The sequence below is a fragment of the Coptis chinensis genome, chromosome 2 (assembly GCF_015680905.1).
Source record: "Coptis chinensis isolate HL-2020 chromosome 2, ASM1568090v1, whole genome shotgun sequence".
NCBI lineage: Eukaryota > Viridiplantae > Streptophyta > Magnoliopsida > Ranunculales > Ranunculaceae > Coptis > Coptis chinensis.
In genome coordinates this window covers 93,241,834-93,268,385 of record NC_141457.1, presented here as the reverse complement: position 1 = coordinate 93,268,385, position 26,552 = coordinate 93,241,834, and the positions used below count along the sequence as shown (strand labels likewise).

At 36.8% G+C, this 26,552-nt stretch overlaps 1 long non-coding RNA gene across 1 annotated transcript; it reads right to left on the bottom strand.

The window, feature by feature from the left end:
- Positions 1–9,317: 9,317 nt before the first annotated feature.
- LOC147519057 (uncharacterized) lies at positions 9,318–10,541 on the bottom strand. The gene is made up of 2 exons (XR_015214181.1): positions 10,409–10,541; positions 9,318–9,832 (listed from the first exon to the last, which is right to left on the bottom strand). It is a non-coding gene; the product is annotated as an uncharacterized LOC147519057 (long non-coding RNA).
- Between the last annotated feature and the right edge of the window lie 16,011 nt (positions 10,542–26,552).

Here is a 26,552-nt window from a genome sequence, read left to right as displayed (position 1 = left end):
CAACCGGCCAGTCAAATGCCGATCAACCGGCCCGGTCAATAGCGGTCAACCGGACCTAAACTCCTCTAACCCAAAAGCCCAAAGACTAAGGCCCAAAGTCTAACACTTAAGTCCAAAAATGAAATTTCAAAATTTAAAACACTCAAGCCCACCCACGAAATTCGGCCCAAGCCTACCTAAATAAAACTCACGAACAGTGCGTGGTCTTCTTCTTCTTCCTCACTTCACCAGCGCCTCCACCACCACAGCCACCACAACCCCCACTCGCCACCACTACTAAACCACCCGGTTTTAATCCCTACCAAAAACCCCATCTGCCGATACCATCAACTCTTGAATTCCTCCCTTATCAAAACTCGTGATATTATCGCCATTAATGGCTGCTCAAAGCTTCACCGCACTCATACCTCGATTCCACCACTACCAATCATTCCCCCGACAACAACAACTCATCTATTCTTCACCGGACAACAACCAACAACCAAGGAAAATACCACCCTTCAATTCAATCGACGATAAAAAGAAAACAAAGATATCACTTCATCGGGCAAAGCGGTTTACACTCGCGGCAATCAATAAGTTTTGAGTCCATATAAGAACAATTAACTATATCATTAAATGGAAACTCGATTTCATTCCTGGTTAAACAAAAAAAATCAATCTTGCGAGGTTACAGTATATATGTTCCTCTGCGTTAACAATCTTATGTATTTCTTTGTTTTATACCATTTAGTTCTAACAATCACACGCGTATACAACCACATTTTTGACCTTTACAGTCGACAAAAAAAATGATGATTCCGCAGTAAATCAGTGTTTTAGAATTTTATCAAAGTATAACATTTTATATCGTTGAAAGTATCTACTCACAGTTTATAAACCTAAGCGACTTTCCGAAAAGCGAAAAAAAAAAAAAAAGGGCGAAGTCGATTGTCGCGCGAAAAAGACGATCTTCCTCGTTCAAAACCTTTTCTTCTTTCAGTAAAACTCCCTTTTAAAAAAAAAAAAAAAACTCTCACTGGGTTTTTCCCTCAAAAACTCTACGTGAGAATCCGCTTTTTGTTTTTTAAAACTCACCGAAAAACAAGGATAAAACTTATCTATTTACTTACGGGACTTTTATCCGTAATTAATAGTTATCACATATATTTTGCTTTATCTATTATTATTATTATTATTATTATTATTATTATTATACTAGGAAAATAAAATAAAAAAAGACGAGGTGTTATAATATACACACCTTAAAAGGATCTCGTCTCGAGATTCAAGGTAGAGTGTCAGAGAAGAGCTCAGGATGCATCTGTCTTATCTTATCTTCAAGTTCCCAAGTCACATCATTTTCCCTTTCACTCCACTACACTTTTACCAAGTTTACAATCCTCCTCCTAAGGTGTTTCACGTCCTTATCTACTATCGTGATAGGCCTCACTGTAAAAGTTACATCATTGTTCAACTCTAGCTCTGCTGGCTGAACAATCTCTGTAGGATCTTTCACACATTTTTGTAGCATAGACATGTGGAAGACATCATGAATCATTGCTAAGTTAGGCGGCAAAGCAAGACGGTACGCCAAACTACCAACGGAGGCTACTATCTCATATGGTCCAATATATCGTGGACTCAACTTTCCTTTCATGCCAAACCTCATAACTCCTCTCATAGGGGAAACCTTCAAAAACACAAAATCGCCTACAGAAAACTCAACCCGTTTCCTCTTCAAATATGCATAACTTTTCTGCCTACTTTGTGCTGTCTTAATCCTTTCTCTAATGACTTTAATCTATTCAGATGTCTCTCTCACTATCTCAGGCCCAAGCAATACTCGATCTCCCACGTCTACCCAACAAGCAGGTGATCGACATGGACGCTCATACAAAGCCTCAAAGGGTGTCATACTGATGTTCAACTGGAAACTATTATTATATGCAAACTCCACCAAAGGTAAATGCTCCTCCCATCCTCCACCAAAATCCATTACACAAGAGCGTAACATATCTTCTAATATCTGGTTCACCCTTTCCATCATCCATAAATCAGTTCGAGGATGATAAGCGGTACTCATCGCCAAACTAGTACCCATAGCGCTGAAAACTCTTCGGGGACTTCGGTGAACAAAGGATCTCAATCTGAAACAATACTCACTGGGATCCCATGTAACCTGACCACTTCTCGAATGTACAAGGAGACTAACTTATCTGTATTTCTACGCACGTCAATAGGAATGAAATGAGCAGACTTCGTTAAACGATCAATAATAACCCAAATAGATTCATTACCTCTCCGAGACTTAGGCAAGCCATTAATGAAATCCATAGAAATGTGCTCCCATTTCCACATCGGTATCTCTAATGGATGCAATAATCCAGAAGGCCTCTGATGCTCTGCCTTAACCTGCTGACAAGTTAAACACTGAGAAATATATTCTCCGACATCTCTTTTCATTCTTTCCCACCAAAAGGTCCTCTTCAAGTCTTGGTACATCTTCGTTCCTCCAGGATGAATTGTAAACCGAGAACGATGAGCTTCATATAATATCTCCTTCTTTAACTCTGCATCATCTGGTACACACAATCTCTCATGAAATCTCAATCCTCCCTCCGAATCAAAGCCTAATCGCATTTAACAATCTTCTAAAATATCAATGACCAAATCATCTAACCGACTCAAAAGAAATAGGTCTCGTCTTCGCATGGCAATTACTTCTCACCGAAAATTACCGACCTAACCTCCAAACTACATATATACCCCTCATCTGTATCTGGTGTAGTCCGAACATCATAAGCTGCTATAGTCTCTAAACTCTTCCACTCTTGCACCATAAGAGTGGTCAAAACACCAGGCAATCGACTAAGTGCATCTGCAACTACATTGCCCTTGCCTGGGTGATACTGAATCTCGAAGTCATAACTACTTATGAACTCCATCCATCTCTGTTGTCTCATGTTCAACTCTTTCTATGAATAAAGATACTTCAAACTCTTGTGATCTGTGTAAAGCTCAAATTTCTCACCATATAAATAATGCCTCCACACCTTCAAAGCAAAAACCACTGCCGCTAACTCAAGGTCATGAGTAGGATAACGTCTCTCGTGTATCTTCAACTGTCGTGAAGCATACGAAACCACCTTCTGATCTTGCATTAACACACAACCCAAACTAGTTCCACTAGCATTTGTGTAAAACCACTAGTTTTCCGCCTCTAGTCGGGATTACTAGAATTGGAGTTGTAGTCAACCTCTGTTTCAATTCTAAGAAAGCCTTCTCACAATCATTAGTCCACACAAACTTCACATCCTTCCTAGTTAACTTTGTGAGCAGAGCTGCAATAAGCGAGAACTTCTCAATAAATCTCCGATAATATCCAGCTAATTAACCCCAAGAAACTCCTAATCTCTGTAACAGTGGTTGGTTGTTTCCATTATTTCACTGCAGCAACCTTTTCAGGGTCTACAACAATCCCTTCACTAGATACCACATGTCCCAAGAAACGAATTTCTTCTTCCCAAAAATGGCACTTGCTAAACTTAGCATACAAACTACGTTCTAACGCCTACATCACTATCTTCAAATGCATCTTATGTTCTTCTGTGTTTTGTGAATACACTAAAATGTCATCAATGAAAACAATCACAAATTTATCCAAATAGGGCCTGAAAATACGATTCATCAGGTCCATAAAGAATGCAGGTGCATTCGTCAACCCAAAAGGCATCATAGAAAACTCATACAACCCATACCGAGTTCTAAATGCAATCAAAGGAATACTCTTCTCTTCAACTCCCATCTGATAATAACCAGTCCTTAAATCAAACTTTGAAAATATCTTAGCCCCTTTCAACTAGTCCAACAAATCATCAATCCTAGGAAGCGGATACTTATTTTTTATAGTCACCTGGTTCAAATCCCTAAAGTCAATACACATCCTCAAAGTACCATTCTTCTTGGAAACAAAATAAATAAAAGCACCCCATGGTGAAGTTGCTCGGTGCATATGAACACGGTCATACACACCTTAAAAGATTCAAACCCATATACTCAAAAAGATATGGTTAAGCCCAAAACAAAAACACTAAAACTTAAACTCTACCCCCTTCTTGAGTAATTCCTCGACTTGCACTTTCATTTAGATCCAATAGCTTAGGTACCAACCGGTAAGCCGGACTTTGAAACGGTGCGGTCCCGGTAACAAGTCTATCATGACTAAACTCCACCTCCCTCTTGGGTGGCAACCCTCGAATCTCTGAAAAACATCTTCAAGTCTCTCACTACTTCCACATTGCCGATATCTCTCGTGGGTATCTCTATAGAGCACGAGGAAGCTAGACATCACCGAAGTCCTCCTTATTAACACAGTGTGAATCAACCTCGGCATGCGGTGTATTCACTATAACCTCCCTCCTCGCACAATCCAAGGTAACATGATAACGCGTCAACCAGTCCATACCAAGTATGAAATGGAAACCCTCAAACCCCAAAATGATCAAGTCTACCATAAAGACACGGTCTAAGAAACACAACTTAAAACCTTTGCACTCGTCATATAAGGTAACAGAACCTCCTAACGGTGTCTCAACACACAAGGGCTTAGATAAAAGGGTAGTTTTAAAACTTTCTTTCTCAACATACTGACGAGATATAAAGGAATGTGAAGCACCCGAATCAAACAAAACTCTTAATATAAACTGAGATGAACTAAAGGTACCTTCAACATTCCCATGTCCTGGCATAGCTGCATAGGCTCTAGCACGAGTGACTGGTGTTGGTGCTCTGTTATGCTGATTACCCTACTTGGTAGGGCAATAACGAGATAAATGACCCACCTGCTTACACTCCCAGCAAGCTTTTTCAACAGGAACTATGGCTCTAAGCGCTGGTGCTTGTGCAGGTAAAAGTAATGCTACCGGGTCGATCTGATGAAGAGTGGGAGCTCGACCCTGAAGCTGGGGACCCTGCCTCTGCCACTGATTCCCCTTAGGTCTATAACCTCCAGGCTGCCCCGGTGGCCTATAACCACCCTGCTGTGCAAATCCTCCATGGGGTCGGAATACACCCTGCTGATGAAATCCTCCACAAACCCCGGGATGGTGGTCTCCGAAACGGACCCTACGAAGCAATATCATAAGGCATAAACCTATTCGGTTTTTTTCTGCTCTCAAAAGGCCTAGGACCAACAACTGGTATCTCACCAAACTTCCTCTTCCCCCTCGACTCTCTTAAAGCTGCATTCTGCTCATCATATCTCAATGCCAAGTCCAACACACGATCAAAAGTGTCCCCGTCAAAAGGAATCAACTTGCTGGACAAGTGACTCACTAACCCACGTATGAACTTTTGGTTTTTCTTCTTGTCAGTATCCACAAGATAGGGAGCAAACCTCGATAACTCATTAAACTTGGTCACATACCCAGTCACAAACTTCCCGTCTTGAGTCAACTCAGAGAACTATTGAGCCAACTGCTCTTTTACTGCCTCCGAAATGAACTTACTCTCAAATCTAACCTTGAAGTCCTCCCAAGTCAAAGTTCTAGTGTCCAGACTAGGGGTGAGAGCTCGCCACCAAAACCTAGCAGCGTCATCAAGTTGGTGAGTTGCCAACTCCTGCTTCTGAACCTCAGTAAGCTGCATACGCTCAAATACATTTTCACAACTTTGAATCCAAGACTCTGCTGCGATCACATTCCCAATACCAGTAAACCGCTGCCCACCAAGAGTACCAAACTCCTTATTAAGCGCTTTTAGCAAAAGGATCTCCCCTAAACAGGGATGGTTATTACAAGATAGCCTGCAACAACTGATTCAACTGTCCTCCTGACATCTGTACTGAAGTGTTCACTATAGGTCCAGTAGTATTACCATTACGTGTCTCAACCATGATCTACAGTTCAAACAAAACTCCCATTAATATTCACATATATCCAAAACTTTCAACACTATAACCCATATTCCACATCTGAGGATCACTTAGACTTTCTAAATCTAAGCTAACCTAGGCTCTGATACCAAAGTATCACAGCCCAAATTTCTAAACAATTATAAAGTGAATATTTGAAATATAAATATCTCAAACATCACTCGGTTCAATTGTCTAAAAACCCAGGCTATGACGGGGTGGATACAACACATGTCAAAACCTACAACCCACATCATAAAAGAAACCACTTGAAAATAAATAAACCCCAGAAGTTTCCACCATCACTTTATTAAGCTATCTCCCATCCAAACAAAACATCAAACAAACTTATTGATGAAGTGATATCTTTGTTTTCTTTTATTGTCGATTGAATTGAAGGGTGGTATTTTCCTTGGTTGTTGGTTGTTGTCTGGTGAAGAATAGATGAGTTGTTGTTGTCGGGGAATGATTGGTAGTGGTGGAATCAAGGTATGAGCGCGGTGAAGCTCTGAGCAGCCATTAATGGCGGTAATATCACGAGTTTTGATAAGGGAGGAATTCGAGAGTTGATGGTATCGGCAGATGGGGTTTTTGGTAGGGATTAAAACCGGGTGGTTTAGTAGTGGTGGCGAGTGGGGGTTGTGGTGGCTATGGTGGTGGAGGCGCTAGTGAAGTGAGGAAGAAGAAGAAGAAGACCACACACTGTTCATGAGTTTTGTTTAGGTGGGATTGGGCCGAATTTCGTGGGTGGGCTTGAGTGTTTTAAATTTTGAAATTTCATTTTTGGACTTAAATGTTAGACTTTGGGCCTTAGTCTTTGGGATTTTGGGTTAGAGGAGTTTAGGTCTGGTTGACTGCTATTGACCTGGCTGGTTGACTGATATTGACATGGCTGGTTGACTTTGACTATTGACCAGGGTTGACTTTGACCAGTTGACCCAATTTGACTTTTAACTCGGATTATGATTCAGTCTATTAGGATATATAGGTCTAGGGCTATTAGCATGCTTGGATTTAGGCTAAGACTTATATGTGTGTGTGTGTGTGTGTGTGTGTGTGTGTGTGTGTGTGTGTGTGTACATGTATTAACTACTATGTGATATTTCAGTCTTTTATAATATACAACGTTATGACACTTAGACATCCATATAATTAATAACGCGTAAACCAAAAATACATGAAACAAGATACTCCTTTCGTTCTCTGAAATAATATATGCAATAAAGTTCAATAATGCGTAAACAAATTTACTGCACCCTTTTAGAACTCTCCACGCCTCAAGTTTTGGAAATGAGTTTTATGACCGATGATGTCATATGTTAGGTGGGCATTTATTGAATGTACCATAAATGGCCCGTTAGCGTTATAAATGGGTATTCATTGAATGTGCCATGAATGCCCAGATTGTTTGGACTTTGGACTGCCCTAGAGAGGAACTAAGGTTTTCGCCTTGCGGGTTAGTTGTATTCCTTGAGTGTACGGGAATGTAGGGTTGGGTATTCCTTGAATGTGGCAGGAATGACCCAGGGAATTCATTGAATGTGTCATGAATGACCCGTTAGTGATATGATAGGTATTCCTTGAATATGGCAGGAATGACATAAGGTATTCATTGAATGTGCCATGAATGACCTGAGTTTTTGTGCCTGAAGAGGCTGTGAAATATGTGTATGAAAGCCCAGAGATGGCTATGATATTGTGGTATTCGGTGGGAGAGAGGCACACAGAAATGTGTGATTTGGCAAATGTGTGGAGTGCAAATCATAGAGTAGATACTAAAGGGTGGGTGTATAAGAAAAGTAATTGGTTAATTAATAAGAGAAATTGATTTGTTTATGCGAGTGTGTTTGGGCTTACATTTAAATACCTATAGGATATCTACATATGTTATATAAAATTTCTAACTTTCTTTTGCAGGACGGTAGGACTTAATAATATTTTGTGTAGGGACACGGTCCTACCCTTATATAGAGTGGATATCAGTAAGTTTTAATTCAATTACTTAGTTATTAAAACAAGTTATTTTAACGAGTTAATAAGATGGGAGTTTTGCTTGGGAGGAAACTATGCCGGTTGAAATGACGGAACTACATGTCTTCCAAGATGAGAATGATTATATTATGATATATTTAAAGTGTTAGTTGGATAAGTAAATATTGGAAATGTTTATATGTAGTTAGTCTACTCATACCAGCAAATTCTATTTTGCTGACCCATGTTTGCTTTGTTTTGGTAACGTGGGTGTGTTCTTGGGAACATAGGTGGAAGGCAGTGGAACTGCGGCGTGTGATTTGGATTATTGCCTGGAGCAGTCCGTTAGTTCTTTTATTAGGTCTGATTCTTATTGAAATGATGTAATAACGTAATTTATATTTTTCAGCATGACATGAGAACATGGTAGTATCTGTTCCTCTGCGTTAACAATCTTATGTATTTCTTTATTTTATATCATTTAGTTCTAACAATCACACGCGTATACAACCACATTTCCGACCTTTACAGCCGACAAAAAAAATGATGATTCCACAGTAAATCAATGTTTTAGAATTTTATCAAAGTGTAACATTTTATATCGTTGAAAGTATCTACTCACAATTTATAAACCGAACAGCTTTTCGAAAAGCGGAAAAACCCGAAAGATCAAAGTCGACTGTCGCGCGAAAAAGACGATCTTTCTCGTTCAAAACCTTTTCTTCTTTCAGTAAAACTCCCTTTTTTTTTTTCTAAAACTCTCGCTGTGTTTTTCCCTCAAAAACTCTACGTGAGAATCCCCTTTTGTTTTTTAAAACTCACCGAAAAACAAGGATAAAACTTATCTATTTACTTACGGGACTTTTATCCGTAATTGATAGTTATCATATATTTTGCTTTATCTATTATTATTATTATTATTATTATTATTATTATTATTATTATACTAGGAAAATAAAATAAAAAAAGACGGGGTGTTATAAAACCGCATGCTCTCAATGACAACAATGAACAAAAAACGGCTATATTTTTCTTTCACTATAAATTGGTTTTACACTCACTTCTTTTCTCTACTCTCTACTCTAAACAAAATCACAATAACTAGTGAAGAGCCAAAAACAAAATCTATATGGACTTTATGGATACAAGTAGCAAGACTTTCGTAAAACAGGACGTATCCATGATCAGTGTTGCTGGAGTACTCCTGAGCATAGTACAAAATATCAGGATATTGGTATTTATCGATATTCAATTTCTAGATATGTATCGTGGATATATCCCCTTCTTTGGGGATATTTGACATTGTTTCACATGCAAATATCGTGGATATATCCAAAATATCGACAAATATCATAGATATTGTGGATATTTCTTGATATATCATAATACATTATTTATATTTATTTGAAATATAATGGTAAATATTAAATAAAATTGTTATATATACAAAATATCGCCAAATATTGCCAAATATCCTTAAATATCACAAATATCACAAATATTATCGAAATATCACTGATATTTGCAGTCGTATATATCTCTAAATATATCATGATATTTATATATCTTTTTCTGAAATATAGATAGATATCTCCAAATATCACGATATATCGAGATATTTTGTACTATGCTCCTGAGAAGATTCAAAAAAATGTCTGAACATCAGATTCGTCAATCATCTCCACGTTCTCATCATCGAAGAATAACCAGTGCTTGTGACTTTTCACAAGGCTGACATAGTGCCCGTGATTGGGTCCACTCCCCACATGAACCACAACTGCAAACAAAGAATACTCAGAATCTGCCTCATCCACTGTTTTGCTTAGCTTCAACTACAGTGGAAAGACCACTCTGTAAGACAGCTTACTATATCTTCCTAGTTGTTCGATGTATTTAAACCGCTTCAGATGTATAACCAGGATATGAGGATGCTTCTTTATCTTCATTCTCTTCTGCGCTTCCTGCAAACTGCAAAGGAGAAGAAACATAAGAGGTTTGGTTGATTTACTGCATACAATGTCTAGTGGATATAAAAATTAAAATTAACATTAAAATTAAAATATTATGAAAATATATCCTAAATGTCTGTGGTTGGTTAACCATCTTTTTTCATCGCAAAATCTCAACAAATGCCAGAACTTTTGATAAACGGTTGCTCAATCAGAACACAAGGGACATGCATCCCAATGTAGAGCTTTCTCCCAAGTCCCAAGCAGTATTTGTACGAGTGAAGATGAAAACCTCCACTGCAGCCCGACTATATCTCCTAATATGGTCTTCAACCATATATGAACTGAATGGTTTTTGCTTAATTTGCATAAATTGTATATTGTGAATCATGACTAGTTATGTGATGGATGTAAAAGCGACAGCTTGCACTCCAACTACATCGGAGACAATTGTTCTTAAAATCTCGCAAAACACATTTTTCGATTTACGCGCACACACAAAGGCACACAAAGATACAAAGATAAAAAGAGCAAACAAACGTGAAATCTATAACACATGTAGATATGGTGGTGAAAAGGTTGGCGCAAAGGATACCTGCAGCACTTGTCACAGAAGAACATATCCTCGGCATTTAAAGTCTCTGTAGAATTAAAATTTATGAGGCAACTAGTAATTGAACTGTTTTGCTCTGTGTCAAGGCTCAAGTCTAGAAATGTCTCATCCCTTCACACCGTAATTGGTTAAGTAGGTCTTTTATTGGGGAGGCTCATGAACTAGCTGTCTGGGCTAAGGTTGCAAATCCGAGCACTCTTCTACATTGTATTGTTGAGTTAGGTGTCCAAACCATTAATTTATGATTAATGAAATATCCATTATCGAAAAAAAAAAAAAAAAAATGAAGCTCAGATGCAGCAGTCCTGGGGAATGGAGAAAAGAATATCAGAGATAGGCGTCAGGGAAAAAATGTGTATGATCTGATGGGTTTGTGAGAATGTGGGCCAAAAAGAGAGGAAGTGATAATTTGGTCTAGCCTGTGGTGCCTCTGCAGTGCAACGCAGTCCAATCTGATGATGTATTTAATTTTTTTTTTGTTATATTTTATTGAGTTTGAAAAAAAAAAAAAAAAAAAACTATCTCCAAAAAATTGAAATATCATTTGTCATGGGAGAAAAACTATGTAAACAAACACGGGCAAAACTGACAAATCTTATATTTTTCCACTATAAATTTTTGCAAACAAACACTGACAAACTGAAATTTTTCACTAGAAAATACTAGTGGAAAAATACTAGCAAATCTTATATTTTTCCACTATAAATTTACCAGTTAACAAACACATCCTAAGGCATTGGAAAATTATTAGATACTCTGATATTTGCGTCGACGGTTGACATATGTTCCGTTGTATCTTTCAGTGACTGCTGATTTGGGTTCACAAGATTCAAGGCCACGAAAGCAACCGAACCCAAAAAACCGTTCAATTGCATAATACTTGTCATAGCTTTGCTTCGATATTTGACTATATTTTCAGCTGGAATAGGCCCATTACCCACGATCCACGCACCAAGTCCACTGTCCACCTATACTACAGACAAAAAACATAAAACCCGGTTAGATTTGAGGGCTTATTTGGGAAAAGTAAAGCCCAATAACAAAATATAAACTTACACTGCAACCAAAACCTGGGAACCCAACAAATATCCCACCAACCAAATTCCCAAGCTGGATAAGATTCATCTCCCGCTCTTTTCTTGTTTCAGCACCCAAAGTTGGGAATTTCATCATAATCCTAATTGAAAAAAATTCGCCCCCTCCAAAACTACACTTCCCAACTCATAGAAACCCTAACTTTCTAAAACCGCTAACGTGGCTAATTGATCTACTCTGGATTAAAGCAAGTATCAAAAACTAAGTTTATGAAAACGTTACTTTTATTGTTCTTTTCACTTAATTGTGTCTTTTTACATGGTTTTTTGTCACATAGTTGTTATATCTGCATTTTTTTTTATATAATATGGTATTGAATTGGTTGTTCAGATATGCTATCAATATTATAATGTGGTAGTGCTCTTTTCAATTTAAATATTTTATTGTTACACGGTGTATTGTTATAGGGGAGGGATAGAGCCACTCCATCGATTTACAAATTGAATATAATTAAGACTCCATTTTTGTGGATATGATCTTCTCACAATTGATAGCATGCCCACAAAATTCATCTTATTTGGATATGTCCAACTTTGCGAAAACTAGTGTTCAATTTTGAACAATTATCTAACGCTCTAAAAAATTTCAATTTCATAATAATATTTGATTAGATTATACATATTTGAATGAGCCGAAATTTAGTGGGCGTGTTATTTATAGTGAAGATATCATATCTACAAAACATTAGCCTTTAATTCAACTTGTAGAATGAGATATGACTTTCTACGTTTTGAGAGTGACTCCAATAGGAATGGCTCTATCTAGGAGTGGGCAATGGGTCGGGTCGGGCTAGCCCGGCCCTAAACATTTAAAGCCCTTTAAATATTAGGGCCGGGTAAATTTCGGCTCGACCCTAAAGTCAGTATAGGGTCGGGTTGGGCCGGGTCACAAGTCTAAACCTCAAGCATTTACCCTACCCTAAGCCCTCTTTAAAGGCTTTAGGGTAGAGGCCTATATATTTTTTTTTTTACTATATCGGTTTTAAAACTCATTTATATTACAAAAATGTGATAATAATCTACAAACTCAAAGTCCAACCAATCTAATAATAATCTCGTATAAGTCCAAAAATTTAAAATACACATTCACAATCTAATGAATCAAGACATCGAGAAGTTCGAATTTGTTCTTCTTTCAGACTCAAACCTCACTAAAATTACATTTTAAATTGAAATACGTAGACAAATAATTATATTATTATTTTAAAGGAAGAAATAATAGATATAAATGTTAAAACATAATAGTTTTGGTTAAGGGTCGTGGAAGTTGTTAAACTATTTGTAATATCATAAATTATTTCTATAATAGATTCAAACAAATATAATATTACCTTTCTTCTAATTTAAAAGTGATTCAAGCTTTGTATATGGAAATGAAAATATTGGCTTTTAAACAAGTGATGGAGAAATGTTTGAGATTACAAATGTCATTTTTTCGACAAATGTTGTTTTTGTTTCTATGTTAAAATGTCCGCCTCGTATTTTGCTTTTTAATGGTGTGGAAGGAAATCTTTAGTTTTAGACTTGGCTTAGATATGAATAAAAATATAATTTATAAGAAATAAGTGAGAAAAGAAATTGAGAATAATAAGTTATGGACTTTGACTTGATGATCAAAGGAATAAAGTCTTATTTTTTATTAAATTTAGTCTTCATCTGTTTTCTTTACAACATTAAGTTTAATGAGTTTTGTTATATAAGACAAATTATTGGAAGTACCCTTCAGTGTAAGTGATAAATTACAAACGACAATATTATTTTAATTGAAAATATTTAACAAAAGAGTTGGACAATTATGGTATGTGTATTTATAGTGAAAGTGTGAAACAAGGTAGGTTAGGGGCTTGGTTAGGAGTCGCTAATGAAATTTGAATTAGGATCGGGCTTATGTTTTAGAATCTTAGCCCTAGCCCTGCCCTAGAAGGCATTAGGGCTGGGCCGGCCCGGCCCTAAACTCCGTGAGGGCTTTAGTTGTGAGGGCTTAGGATCGGGTCGGTCAGGACCGGATTAGGGTCGTTAGGGCCAAATTCCCACCCCTAGCTCTATCCCTCCTCATTGTTATAGTATTAAACTAATATACTGCTAAATTATTGTAGTGGAAACAATCGTATTTGGTCCATCATGAGATGAGTTTAGACCATTGTGAGCAATTTTAGTCGAGTAGGGTTAAATCCAATTTCACATGATTCTCTCGTGCTCATATAAACACAAATTCACGTGTTTTTCACGTGCATAATTTTGCCACATGTACTGTTGAATGACCAAATACGACTCCGGTGCTCACATCAGCACTAACTGACCGGATAATGTACTAAGTATCGAAGTGCAAACAATTGATATTACATTATAGCTAGTAAAGTGCTTGAAAATTTGTATGGTACCTAAAATGCAAAAACATTATATACTTTGACAATTAAGTGTTTAGAGTTTAGATTATGTGAGCCAAGATTGTTTTGATCCTTGCTTTTGTCAAACTGCTCCAACTCTGACTCCTATTCAACACATGAATGTATGAATTTTTTTTGCTCTCACTAAAATAGGTCCATTTGGTTGTTTGGGATTTTTATCGACTTGGGTCAATATCGTTAGACAGCCACAAGTTCATTCTTTAGGTGGGGATTTTCACTTGGAATGAATGTGGATGTGTTGCTCCCACTAATAATGATTGTTGCATCTTACTTAAATACCTGAGGGAATTATCTCCTGGGAAGGACAAGAAATCAGTAGTATCGGATAAACATAATTTAAACAAAAGAACATTGTACTTGTACTTAAACTCGAACACATGGATCTCAAACTCAAACACATATTTCTTCTAGATTGACCAGGGTTGAATTACGTTGTCTTCATTTTTCCAATTCAAACACATGAAGTTCGGTACTTTTTAAGGGGGCATTTGTAGGAATATAAAAGGCTTCACAACAAATTAACCCTACTGAAAAGTTTGCTATTTCTCACCGTTAGTTTAACGACTACAACACATGGCCCAGCAAAAAAAAAAGTTACGAAGTCGTCTCTAATTGGCTCATTGTAATGACGTGGCAAGAAATTAAAAAATGAAATACGCCCCCAAAACCGCGATAAAATAAAGAGATATCAAACTCTCTCTCTCTTTTCACGTTCCTCTGCTTTTATCTCTCTCATTCTTCTGCAAAACCAAAAACGCCCCCTTCCTTCCGTCCTTCTCTAGTGTGAAATTAAAATTGACTAGAGCTTGTTCTTTGACCCCATGAAATTTTAATTTTGACATTCCATTGCAGGGGAAGAACAGAGAAACCAAAGTGAAATAGGTGATGTTGCAAATAACCAAATTGTTGTAGTTGATGCAGTAAACGATCCACTAGATGTAGCACCTACTCGCTCAATTTTGTTCACTATCAAGAAGACTCTAACACAGAGTGATACCAACAGTCTGTGTCGACTTCTACAGAAGAAGTATGTAGTTTTGGATCATATTCTGCCTTACTTGAATGAAGAACAGAAGAGAGACGTTAACAATGGGGAAGGAACAGCTATTGTCATTAAAGATGTTGATGAATATCATCAGTCTGCACACCATTTGATTTTCAAGAAAAGTCAGAAGAGTGGTAGTTATATCCTGAAAAGTAATTGGAAGGTGAGCTTTTTGAGTAGGAGGTGCTTGAGAAAAGGAGACGAAATCGGACTGATATGGGACCCCAATCAAGCGTGCTATTCTCAGATAACTGATCTGATTTTGGCATTCCATAAACAATTGATCCGGATTCTTGTTATAGCAAAAATCTTTGAAACAGTAGAATGTACTACAACAATTTTAGTATCTTTGTTGTTCTAGTTAGTTTTTATCACATTCATAGCCATTTGATGTTATCTATATTTTCGTTTGTAGGATCATTATCATAATTTATAAAATTCATGCTTCAATTGTGCTTTTGAAAGACAATTACTTCTATTTGATATGAAAATGGCAATAGGTCTGTCTCAAAACCTTACTAGTCATAATGTGTAGATGATGAAATTGATACAAATTAGAAAGGTGAGCGTGTGTTTCATCATTGGTACCAGATTGCTCTGTTTCCCACAATTGTACGAGAGGTTAACAAAAAATTTCATGGGGTCAAGAAGAACAAGCTCTAGTCAATTTTAATTTCACACTAGAGAAGGACGGAAGGAGAGGGGCGTTTTTTGGTTTTGCAGAAGAATGAGAGAGATAAAAGCTGGGAGAGGAACGTGAAAAGAGAGAGAGAGTTTGATATCTCTTTATTTTATCGCGGTTTTGGGGGGCGTATTTCATTTTTTTAATTTCTTGCCACGTCATTACAATGAGCCAATTAGAGACGACTTCGTAACTTTTTTTTTTGCTGGGCCATGTGTTGTAGTCGCGCCCGTTAGTTTAACGTGTTTGTTGAATATTTTTGATCCGTGATTCATGAACTAAACTTATTTCTCACTAATCTTTTCCTTCTTTAGGTAATGACTTATTCTTCACTCTTGTTTAGGTAACACTTAAAAATGAGATAATTATTAGGAAAGAATCTTATACAGTTATTAATAGATAATATCGTTAGAGTTTTAATTGAGAAAGAATCCTTCGGTTTCCATAAATCCTAAAATACTTCCAATTACGTAGTTTTTACCATTCAAGCAAACCTATAAAATGCTGTCTCAACTTAAAGCTCCTTCTCTTTGCTTTTACATTATGAATGAATGAAACTCTTTCTGGTTGGTCTCTCTTTTGCATAGTCATCTAAAACTGTAGGGAAGCCAACCATGATTTCAACTAAGAACGTTAGAAGAAGACTTGGTTATTTGAAGAAGAAGCTAAGTTCGTCCATTAAATCCTTAAAAGTTCCTGAAGGCCATGTACCAGTTTATGTAGGGGAAATGCGAACGAGATATGTCATTCCGTTGCATTATTTGTCGACTCCGATATTGAAAGATTTACTGGAAGAATCAGAAGAATTTGGAGAAAAATCTCAAGGACCAATATGGTTACCTTGTAAGATTCATTTGTTTGAAGAGGTGTTAAAGCATATCAAAGACGAAGAGAGGATAGCTGGTAGTTTCTCGGGTTTCACAAGAATTTCAAGATCATGAACACCTTTGCTGTTCACTTGCTTAGTTGTATACAATAGAATTATGCAGGACTTCTTTAATTTGTTCAGTGTGTATCAATATAACATAATAGGATTGGTTTTGGGAAAAGCTATGTGATGGGCTGGTGGCTGAGATTTAATCTCATGCCCCTCGAAATTAGTATTCTCAAAAAAGAAATTCTATATTAAATCAAACAATTAGTAATAAGGAAACTAAGCGTTTGACTCCAGCAAGAAATTCTATATTGAATCAAACACTCCAATCAATTGAAGGTTCACACAACAGGGTTATTGATTTGACTAATAAATCTTGGCTATTGTACATGATTGGTAAATCAAATATAATCTTATAATTAAGTAAAGTAATAACTATTGCTTATCAAAAAAGAAATTCTATATATATTGAATCAAACACTTACTGCGGGTCAATAAGGAAACTAACATGCTATCTGGTTTTATTATCTTTAGTTGGTTACTATCTCAATTATGTTTGGTTGCATCTACTTTAGCCTCCTCCCCGCAATTTGTTTCTCTTAATCTCATATCCTACCAAAAGGTTACTTCCTTGTGGATTGGTACTTTTGTGTTAATTGTAGTTTTTTCTTCACCACAGTTTCAGTGTGTTTGTTTTATTATGTGCATTGTTAGTTACACACTGATATAATTTCGCATGTACTTGTAGTCACTGGGAAGTAGCATACAAGGAGGACCGAACTGGTTGGTTAATAAAATCAAAGGTACCTTTCACTTGCGCCGCCCCTTTTCTACCTTCGATTCTGATCTTCATTTACTTTATACACATTACATACGTAATGTGAAATAAGGACATTCCACTCGCACTTCTGTCCATGTCGACTGTGTAATGAATTTGACAGTGTTTTGTTCTACCTTTTTCTGCTGTTTTGTTGGCTATAACAGTTTTATAGTTCAGAAATTATACTGATGATTTGTATAAACCAGTCCCACATTATGAAATGTATAACCCTGTTGTGACGATAAAACACAGTGTTTCAAAATGCTTTCTAGGTTTTTGAGTGAGGATGTAGATGCTGCAAGGTTATTTTTCCTTTACTGGAGCATTTTAGGTGATGCGATGTGATTTTCCTTAAACTTGGAAGATATCCATGAGTGAAATTGCTTGCTATGCAAGCTCTAGAATAATGGACCACGATACTTCCAACAAAGCCAGACAACCAATTTCTATTTTGTTGTGTTTTTTGTACTCTCACTTTTCCTTGCGCAAGTGGCGTTTATAAGGGTCTTAGAGTGTTTTCATGATACCGTGATATAAAATTACGTAAGATTTGAGCTTGAGCTAGCAGTTCAGATTCACTGGATTGATATCTAAAGATGGACACCATACAGTCAATCACTAAACCTTATCCCATATTAGAACTATATTAAGAAGTTAGGCCTCTTCAAAGTTTTTTTTTTTTTTTTTTTTTTTTACTTTGAGATTTCTATACAAACTTAAAACTTGCTTTTGAAGTTTCATTCAGTTGTTTAAAGCCATCTCACTCACTTCACCCCTATTTTTCCTTTCACACATACGCAAAAGAGAGGCACTCCTACAAAAGCACTCCAAGTTCAACTCTTCTTCCGTAACCGTCTTCAAATAATGGAGAAAACAGATACCCTCTTTGTTCTCGATTCATTATAGTGGTTCTTTAATCATAGATAATTAGATAGTAACTCAGTCACATTGTGACTGAGCAGAGCAAGTAATTTTGAAGCAATAGGTGAATAACAATAGTTTTCTAACTTCTCTTCGATGCATCTCTTTAATCAATTGAGATACGATTACTGTTTATTTTTTAAGTTAAAGGTATAATGAACAACAAACAGAAGTAGAAATTCATAGAGCAAGACTTCGGGAGCAATTGCACGCTCACAATGTTGAGAATGTTGAGATATCTTTTTTTACTCATAGCACAGCTTCTCCAGTTCTTCTGTACTTTTGTTAGCATCTACAGTCTAAAAAGTAACAAACTGATTATGAGTTGTTATTTTTTATATTATTTATCGTATTCCTTATATTGTTTGTTTAAATCAATTTTTGTCACTTTTTGGATGAATTTATTACTATTAGCATTTAGGAAGGAAAAGAAATAACAACAGAAACGATTACAATGTTTCTCAGAATTCAACTTCTTCAGCTCTTTCTCAACATTCCATCTCACAAGAATTAGTACAGCAAACGGAAGTAGAAATTCATAGAGCAAGACTTGAGAGCAATTCCGCATTCAAAATGCTGAGAATATTAAGGTATCTTTTTTTTTTATTCATACCACTTCTCCACTTCATCTATACTTTTGTTAGCCTCTACAGTCGGAAAAGTAAAAAAACTGATATCTTGGTAAACTAAGCTATAAAATACATGTTTCTTTCTACCATAGTATGAAGAATTTTTCATCTAATTCATGAAATATTAACCATCATGTATTAATAATTGAGAGGTAATTGCTACTGGGCATGTCATGCTATCAATTTTTTAATACTACGAAGATGCATTGCGAATTCTTATTCTATATATTGTGAAGCAAATTAAATATTTGATATACTATGTTTGTTTTTGTAGTTATCTCATTTGTAAGTTGTTAGTTAAACTATTAATTATGTTTAAAGCAGTTTTTGACAATTTTCAGATGCATGTATTAATATTAGCATTCATGTTTTTTTTTTTTTTTTTCTAAAAGAAATATTCTTCATCTTATTCCTTATATTGTAAAGTATATGTTTGTTTAAATCAATTTTTGACACTTAATTTCTCTATTAGCATTCAGGAAGGAAAATAAATAACAATAGAAACGTTTACAATGTTTCTCAGAATTCTACTTCTTCAACTCTTTCTCAACATACTATCTCACGAGGATTTACTCGACGACAATTGGCTCAACGCCCTCGCCAAGAAAAGAATCGCATGCAACGAGTATTCACCTCTCCAATAGATGTAGATGTACCCACTCCACGAAAAGGACAACATTATCTTAATTGGTCGAATGGATGTGCAATGTCGATTCTGTTCTGCCCTACATTGGAAAGATGAACAACTATCAAAGTCAACCAAAAACATACCTCTATTTGGGATGTGTTGTTTACAAGGAAAGATCAAATTGCCTTTGCTTTCTGAACTGCCCCTGCATTTAAATCATTGTATGAAGGATCTAATGCCAATGCGAGGTCATTTCGTGAGCACATTTGGTCATACAATGGGTGTAATGCTTTTACAAGCCTTGGTGTTAATCCGGACATGCGTGTATTGCATGGGCATGGTCTAATGTCATTTGTAATACACGGAGGACTCTACCATAGAGTCGGATCACTGCTCGCAGATCTAGGAAAGGATCATGTCTATTCACAGCTTTACTTTTATGATGGAAATGAGGCTTTGAATCACCGCCTTCGTCGGAATCCTCATTTGTCATGGGACGTCTTTAAAATCATTCAAGACACTCTTATTCAATACAATGACTTCTACAAGTTCTATAAGAATGCTTTTGAGATTTTAAATTCAAATGGTTCTGCAAACAACAGTATTTCTGTCCGTCTTCATTACAGCTTTGGTAGTGACCGACGACGATATAACCTTCCGTCTACAAAGGAAATTGTTGTGGTATTACCAGGTAATGGGAATGAGGTTGATAGCTTGTGAGATATTGTTCTTTGTTTGAGAGGGGGAGGGTTAGAGAGGATAAGTGAGTGTAATCACACATTATGTTCTTCTATTTCCTTGAGGAGAACTCGGTTGGTCTCCTGATCTACGCCAATGGGACGTCATAAATAATTGTCTAACAGATGTGCGTTTGACCCAGACGCAGTATTATGCTTATCATTTGTTTGATCGCCCGACAAAGTATTCAACGATCTTGCAGGCAGGGCCTCTATGCCAAGAATTTGTTGTTGACAGTTGGGCTTCAACTGAATAGAACAAGTTGCACTATTTCAGAGATCATCAAGCTGAGATTCGTGCAAAGTTGTATTTAGGATTGACAGATGTTGCAGCATAGGGACTGAATCCAGATCAAGTGGGCCAGCGTTTTATTCTGCCATCGTCTCATATAGGGAGTCCAAGGCATATGTATGAGATTTATCAAGATGTAATGGCGATCACATGATACAATAAACATCCGGATGTCTTTGTTACGGTCACTGCAAATCCGAATTGGTCAGAAATTCAAAATAAGCTTAAGAGTCACCAGACAGCATCTGATAAACCTATGTTGGTCGCTCGAGTATTTGAGATGAAGCGAAAAGCGATAATGATAAAAAATGATGTGTTTGGACGTGCAGTGGCACTTGTTTACAATATTAAATTTAAAAAATTCGGCCTCCCACACATGCATGCTCTCATATTCCTTCAACATGAGAAAAAGATTTGCACCACTGAACAAGTGGATCGAATAGTTTCTACCGAGATTCCAGACCCAGACACTCAACCTGCACTCTTTCAGACCGTTATGGAGTTCATGATTCATGGTCCGTGTAGTGCTGAAAACCCAGAAGCACCGTGTATGTAAGATGGCAAGTGCAGGTTCCATTATCCACGAGAATTTGTTGAAAAGACAACAATGGATCAAGAAGGGTACCCTCTTTATATGCATCGCAACACAGGAAAAGTGTGCAAGGTCAAAAGCAAGATAAGAGGTGAGCATATTGTTGACAACCAAAATGTTGCTCCATACAATCCGTATCTATTTGAAATGTTCGACTGCCACATTAACATTGAAGTATGTGCATCAGTTCGGGCGGTCAAATATATCACTAAGTATATTTACAAGGGACTTGACAAAACAACTATGGTGCTAACTGGAGCGAATGACGAGATCCAACAGTACATCGACGGGAGGTATATCGGACCACCGTGGAATGCGTGGTCTATTATTAGAGTTTAGAATGCATGAGGAGGTACCAAATGTTGTTCGCTTGGCTGTCCACTTGCCTGGAATGCATCAGGTTATTTATAAAGCAACAGAACCGATGGAATAAATTATTGCTCGAGCTAAGCGTCAGAAATCAACTCTAAATGCATTCTTCGAATGTTGTGCTAAATATCTACATGCCAGAAAGTACATTTATCAAGAATTCCCTCAACACTTTGTTTATGACAAGTCTGAGAAAATTTGGACACCCATGAGCAAAAGTTGTTATGATATTGGTTGGATGTATTTTGCAAGTCCAAATGCAGGTGAACGTTTCTATCTTCGCTTGTTGTTAACTGTTGTAAAGGGCCCGTAGTCATTTGAATCATTGAAATTTGTAGATGGTGTTCCATATAGTACATTTAGAGCTGCATGTATAACACGGGGACTGTTAGAAGACAATGAGGAGTGGAAATAGTGTATAGAGGAGGCAGCTGTGATGCAAACTGGGTATCAACTACGAAGACTTTTCAGTGTTATCCTTTAAGAGTGCACTCCAACATGTCCAGAACTATTGTGGGATTGATTTGCATTACAAATATGTGATGATCTTGCACCCAAGATGAAAACATTGTTTCTCATTTCAAATCCATCTGACAACCAAGTAAAAGACTACGACTTATTTTTATTGGACCAAATCCTTTTTAAGAGTGGTAAGAAGCTTTCAGATTTCCCAGACATACCACTACTAATAGAAAATTGGAATAAGTAGTTGGCAATAGACTTATTTTGGAGCAACAACAACTTCAATATGAGGGACTACAACAGGTGGCAAATGATAATGTCAGTCATCTCAATGAAGAGCAACACCAAGCTTTCAATGCAATGACGGATTCTGTGCACAATGCTAAAGGAAAATTATGTTTCTTAAATGGAGTTGCGAGTACTGGAAAAATATTTATATACAATACAATTGCAGCATCATGTCGTAGTATCGGTAATATCGTGATTATGGTGCCTTTTTATGGAATTGCGTCTTTATTATTGCCCAGAGGCTGAACTACCCACTCAACATTTAGGTTACCACTAGATGTGTTAGAAGACACAGTATGTGGATTTGGTAAAGAATCATTGCAAACCGGACTTTTCAAAGAAACGAAACTTGTTATTTGGGATGAAGTCCCCATGCAACATAAACACTGTGTAAAAGTTGTTGATCGATCGCTCTAGGATATATGTTGCAATAAGCAGCCATTTGGTGGAATCACTGTGATTCTCGGAGGGGATTTTAGGCAAACTTTGCCTGTTATACCGAAAGGTGTCCGTGAAGAATTTGTCGCTGCATCATTGAGACGATCTCCGCTCTGGAGACATGTAGAAGTCTTGCATCTGGTTCAAAACATGCGGCTTGATATGACAGAGCCAAATAACATCGACTTCGCAAACTATTTGAAAGAGATAAAATATCTACTTTAACCATTTATTTTGAAATGTATTTTTGCAAATACTCTTACATAGTAGCTCATCGTCTAAGTTTAACTAATTTGTTTAGATTGGAACGAATCCGAAAGATACAGTAGAGCTTTCATCTGGGATATGACATTACAGAAATCTCGAAGAACTCATTTACTCTGTGTACCCAAATTTGAGCGTGGATGGCACAACTTCAGCTGATTATTCTAACTACACGTAATGACGATGTCAAGGAAATCAATGACACTGCCTTAAAATTGTTTCCTGGAGATGTTATTGAATATTTAGCAACAAATAAATTAGTTGAAAAAGATAGCAACTCTCCCGCGAATGGAGGTGATTATCCAAGTGAGTTTTTGAATTCACTTGATCCCTCAAGTTTACCTCCTTTCCAACTAAAGCTAAAACGTGGGATCCCGATTATGCTGCTCAGAAATATAGCACCAAGAAATAGATTTTGCAATGGAATACGACTAATAGTTCTTCAATGTGCTCCTAGAGTGATTCAGATTAGGATTTTAACTAGAGACAAAGCAGGTGAGCCGCTACTTCTCGAGAATTTCTTTGACACCTTCATCTAATGACATGGCAGTTCCAATGACACGACGTCAATTCCTTGTAAGACTCGCGTATGGAATGACGATAAATAAATCACAAGGACAATCAGTTAAGTACGTTGGGATAGACCTACGGACACCTATTTTCAGTCATGGACAATTGTGTGTGGCCCTCTCAAGATGCACATCATCAAAAATAATTAGTATCATCCTTCCACCATATACTTCTAATTGCACTACAAATATCGTGTATCCAGAAGTTTTGTTGGAATAAATTTATATGTCATCCTTGTTAAATTCTGTGTTAGTGGTGATGCTAGGAGAGTTGTGATATTGATATATTAAAGACACCAAGAAGAAGACCAAAGAAGACTAGAGATTTATTAGGGTTAAAGAGGTTGAGAGAGTCTGAGAGTGATTGTTCTCTACCCAGAGTTACATACTTATACTAACCTAAAACATGATAATAGAAACTACTAGATATGGATGTCCACACTTATAGAAACATGGGACTTTCCATATTGGACATATTATAATACTGACATATTATAATACTGATATATTATAACACTCCCCCTCAAGCTGTAATTACGCAAACTATGCAAATTACAGATTGGATTACAAAAAACAAAAGATAAGAATATTGCTCCCCTTTCGCATAGAACTGTCTTCAGTTGAAGAACTCGAACAACTGTTGAGACGTTATGGAGCTGAAACTGTCGGTGTAGGCAATGACCTAACCTGAATACTGAAGGTATACCTCAGTCACAAACTGAAATCATAACACCAGTGTAGTGGCGTGCTGCTTGGCTACTACTCACTTCATTCGTTGTTATGGCTATCATAATATAAATTGAAAACAATACTTGGTGACTTGATGTGCGCTTCTTGGTCGCTACTATCAATATCACCGTTAATGTCAACAAAATACTATTATGGGTACTCACGAAACATAATCTGATTGATGCTTGATCGCTACCGAAACATACGTGCAGTTGAGGCTTGACTGCTACCTGAAACATACTTGCAGTTGAGGCTTGATTGCAACCTGAAACTTGTTTGCAGTTTAGGCTTGATCTACACGAATATTGAAGACTGCAGAGTGGGGATGTCATACTGAAGACTGAATAGTGGATTGCCTTGTCATGAAGAGTTCGTCAAGGCTTGTTGGAATATGGAGACATGAGTACTCTTCCTCATACGTCTCCATATTCTCTTTCCCTCATATACTACTGAATGTCTTCATATATCCTTATTCCCCCTCTCAAGTTGGAATATACAAGGCTGTTGAAACATACAAAGGCTTGTCTATTCCGACTTGAACTTGAAACTAAGAAAACTAAATACCAACTTATACAACCAACCAATGCTCACTTCAAAACACAATACTTCATACTCCAATACACAAAAACAATTATAGTAGGACATGCATCAAACAATACTCACTATAGAGGGTGGAGGGTGGGTCGCGCCTTTTTATGACTGCGAACTTCTGGAACAGTGAAAGATGGAAAGAATAATTCCTCGTGAGATAGAGGTCATGTGCCCCTATAATACTTCAAACAAGCAACTTGATCATGTTCTAGAAACTGAGAGAGAAGACGACATCAATACCAATTGCGCAGAAGCTAGAAACCCAAACATCCATAACAGCATACAAACAATACTACCCCTCCAATCTTAGATGAGAGTGCAAACTACCTTCCAAAGGCTTGATACTTCAAAAATCTCAAAAATTGATGAGTGGAAGCTTTGGCCGCGCCGTCGAAGGCATATATTGCGGCGTGCACTTTGTCCAATACTAACTTCAAATACTCAGGGATCTGAGAGAGGTTGTGCCCCTCTTATCAATACTAAGATAGAGTGATTGCAGAAGACGTAGATTGCGGAAGCGAAACAATACTAAGAAACCAATACTGAGAAACTTCGGATCTCTCTCCTATCATTCTTCAAACAAACTTTAAACACTAGCGAAATCTCAAAAACTTACTTTAACATGACGATGAACAGTACCGTGAATAGTAACTATGAACAGCGTTGGTGAACAGTAATCATGAATAGTAACCGTGAATAGTAACGAGTGAGCGAAGAAAGCGATGTATGAGAAAAAAAAATTGAAACTTGAATTGAGATATAAGAACTTCTTGTGAGAAATCCTTCTTCTTCTTGAAACTTGACTTGAATACTATAATTGAAAATTAAAACAAACTGATTTTTTTTTTTTTTTCTTGAGTGAGTTTTCCTCTCCTAGCATACCACCGAACCTCGCTCCTCGATACCATGTTAAATTACGTGTTAGTGGTGATGCTTGGGAGAGTTGTGATATTGATATATTAAAGACACCAAGAAGAAGACCAAAGAAGACTAGAGATTTATTAGGGTTAAAGAGGTTGAGAGAGTCTGAGAGTGATTGTTCTCTACCCAGAGTTACATACTTATACTAACCTAAAACATGATAATAGAAACTACTAGATATGGATGTCCACACTTATAGAAACATGGGACTTTCCATATTGGACATATTATAATATTGACATATTCCAATACTAATATATTCTAACAATCCTTATTTGCGGAAGTTGTGGTATTTTGGTTACTTTACTTCGTAATTTTACAACTTAAATAATTCATTTTCTTGGTGATTCTGCAAAATATGTTGTGCAAATTTCGTGACAAAGTAACGGGCAATTTCTAGTAGTATATGAGGAACAACTATAGTTTTTCAATAATACAAGAACTATAGTTTGAATTGATTTATTTTTTGTTTGGTATAGTTAGATTTTTGATATTTCAATTTCCTGGTTACTGAGGAAACCAACTACGAGGGCAACAAATTAATCTCTAACTTTATGAATCTGGTTTTCCCTACAAATAATTGGCAACATTACGGTCACGGTCACGGTCACGGTCACACCTCTCATTTTCTGAAATAAATGTAGGAGCTCTCATTCTCTAAAGGGAATGAGGAGGTCCAAAAAAAATGTGCAATTGGAGGTCTTCTACACCATTGCAAAGTAGGAAATCAGGTTGTTGGAAATAGGGGGTAACAGTCTGTGAACCAACAATCA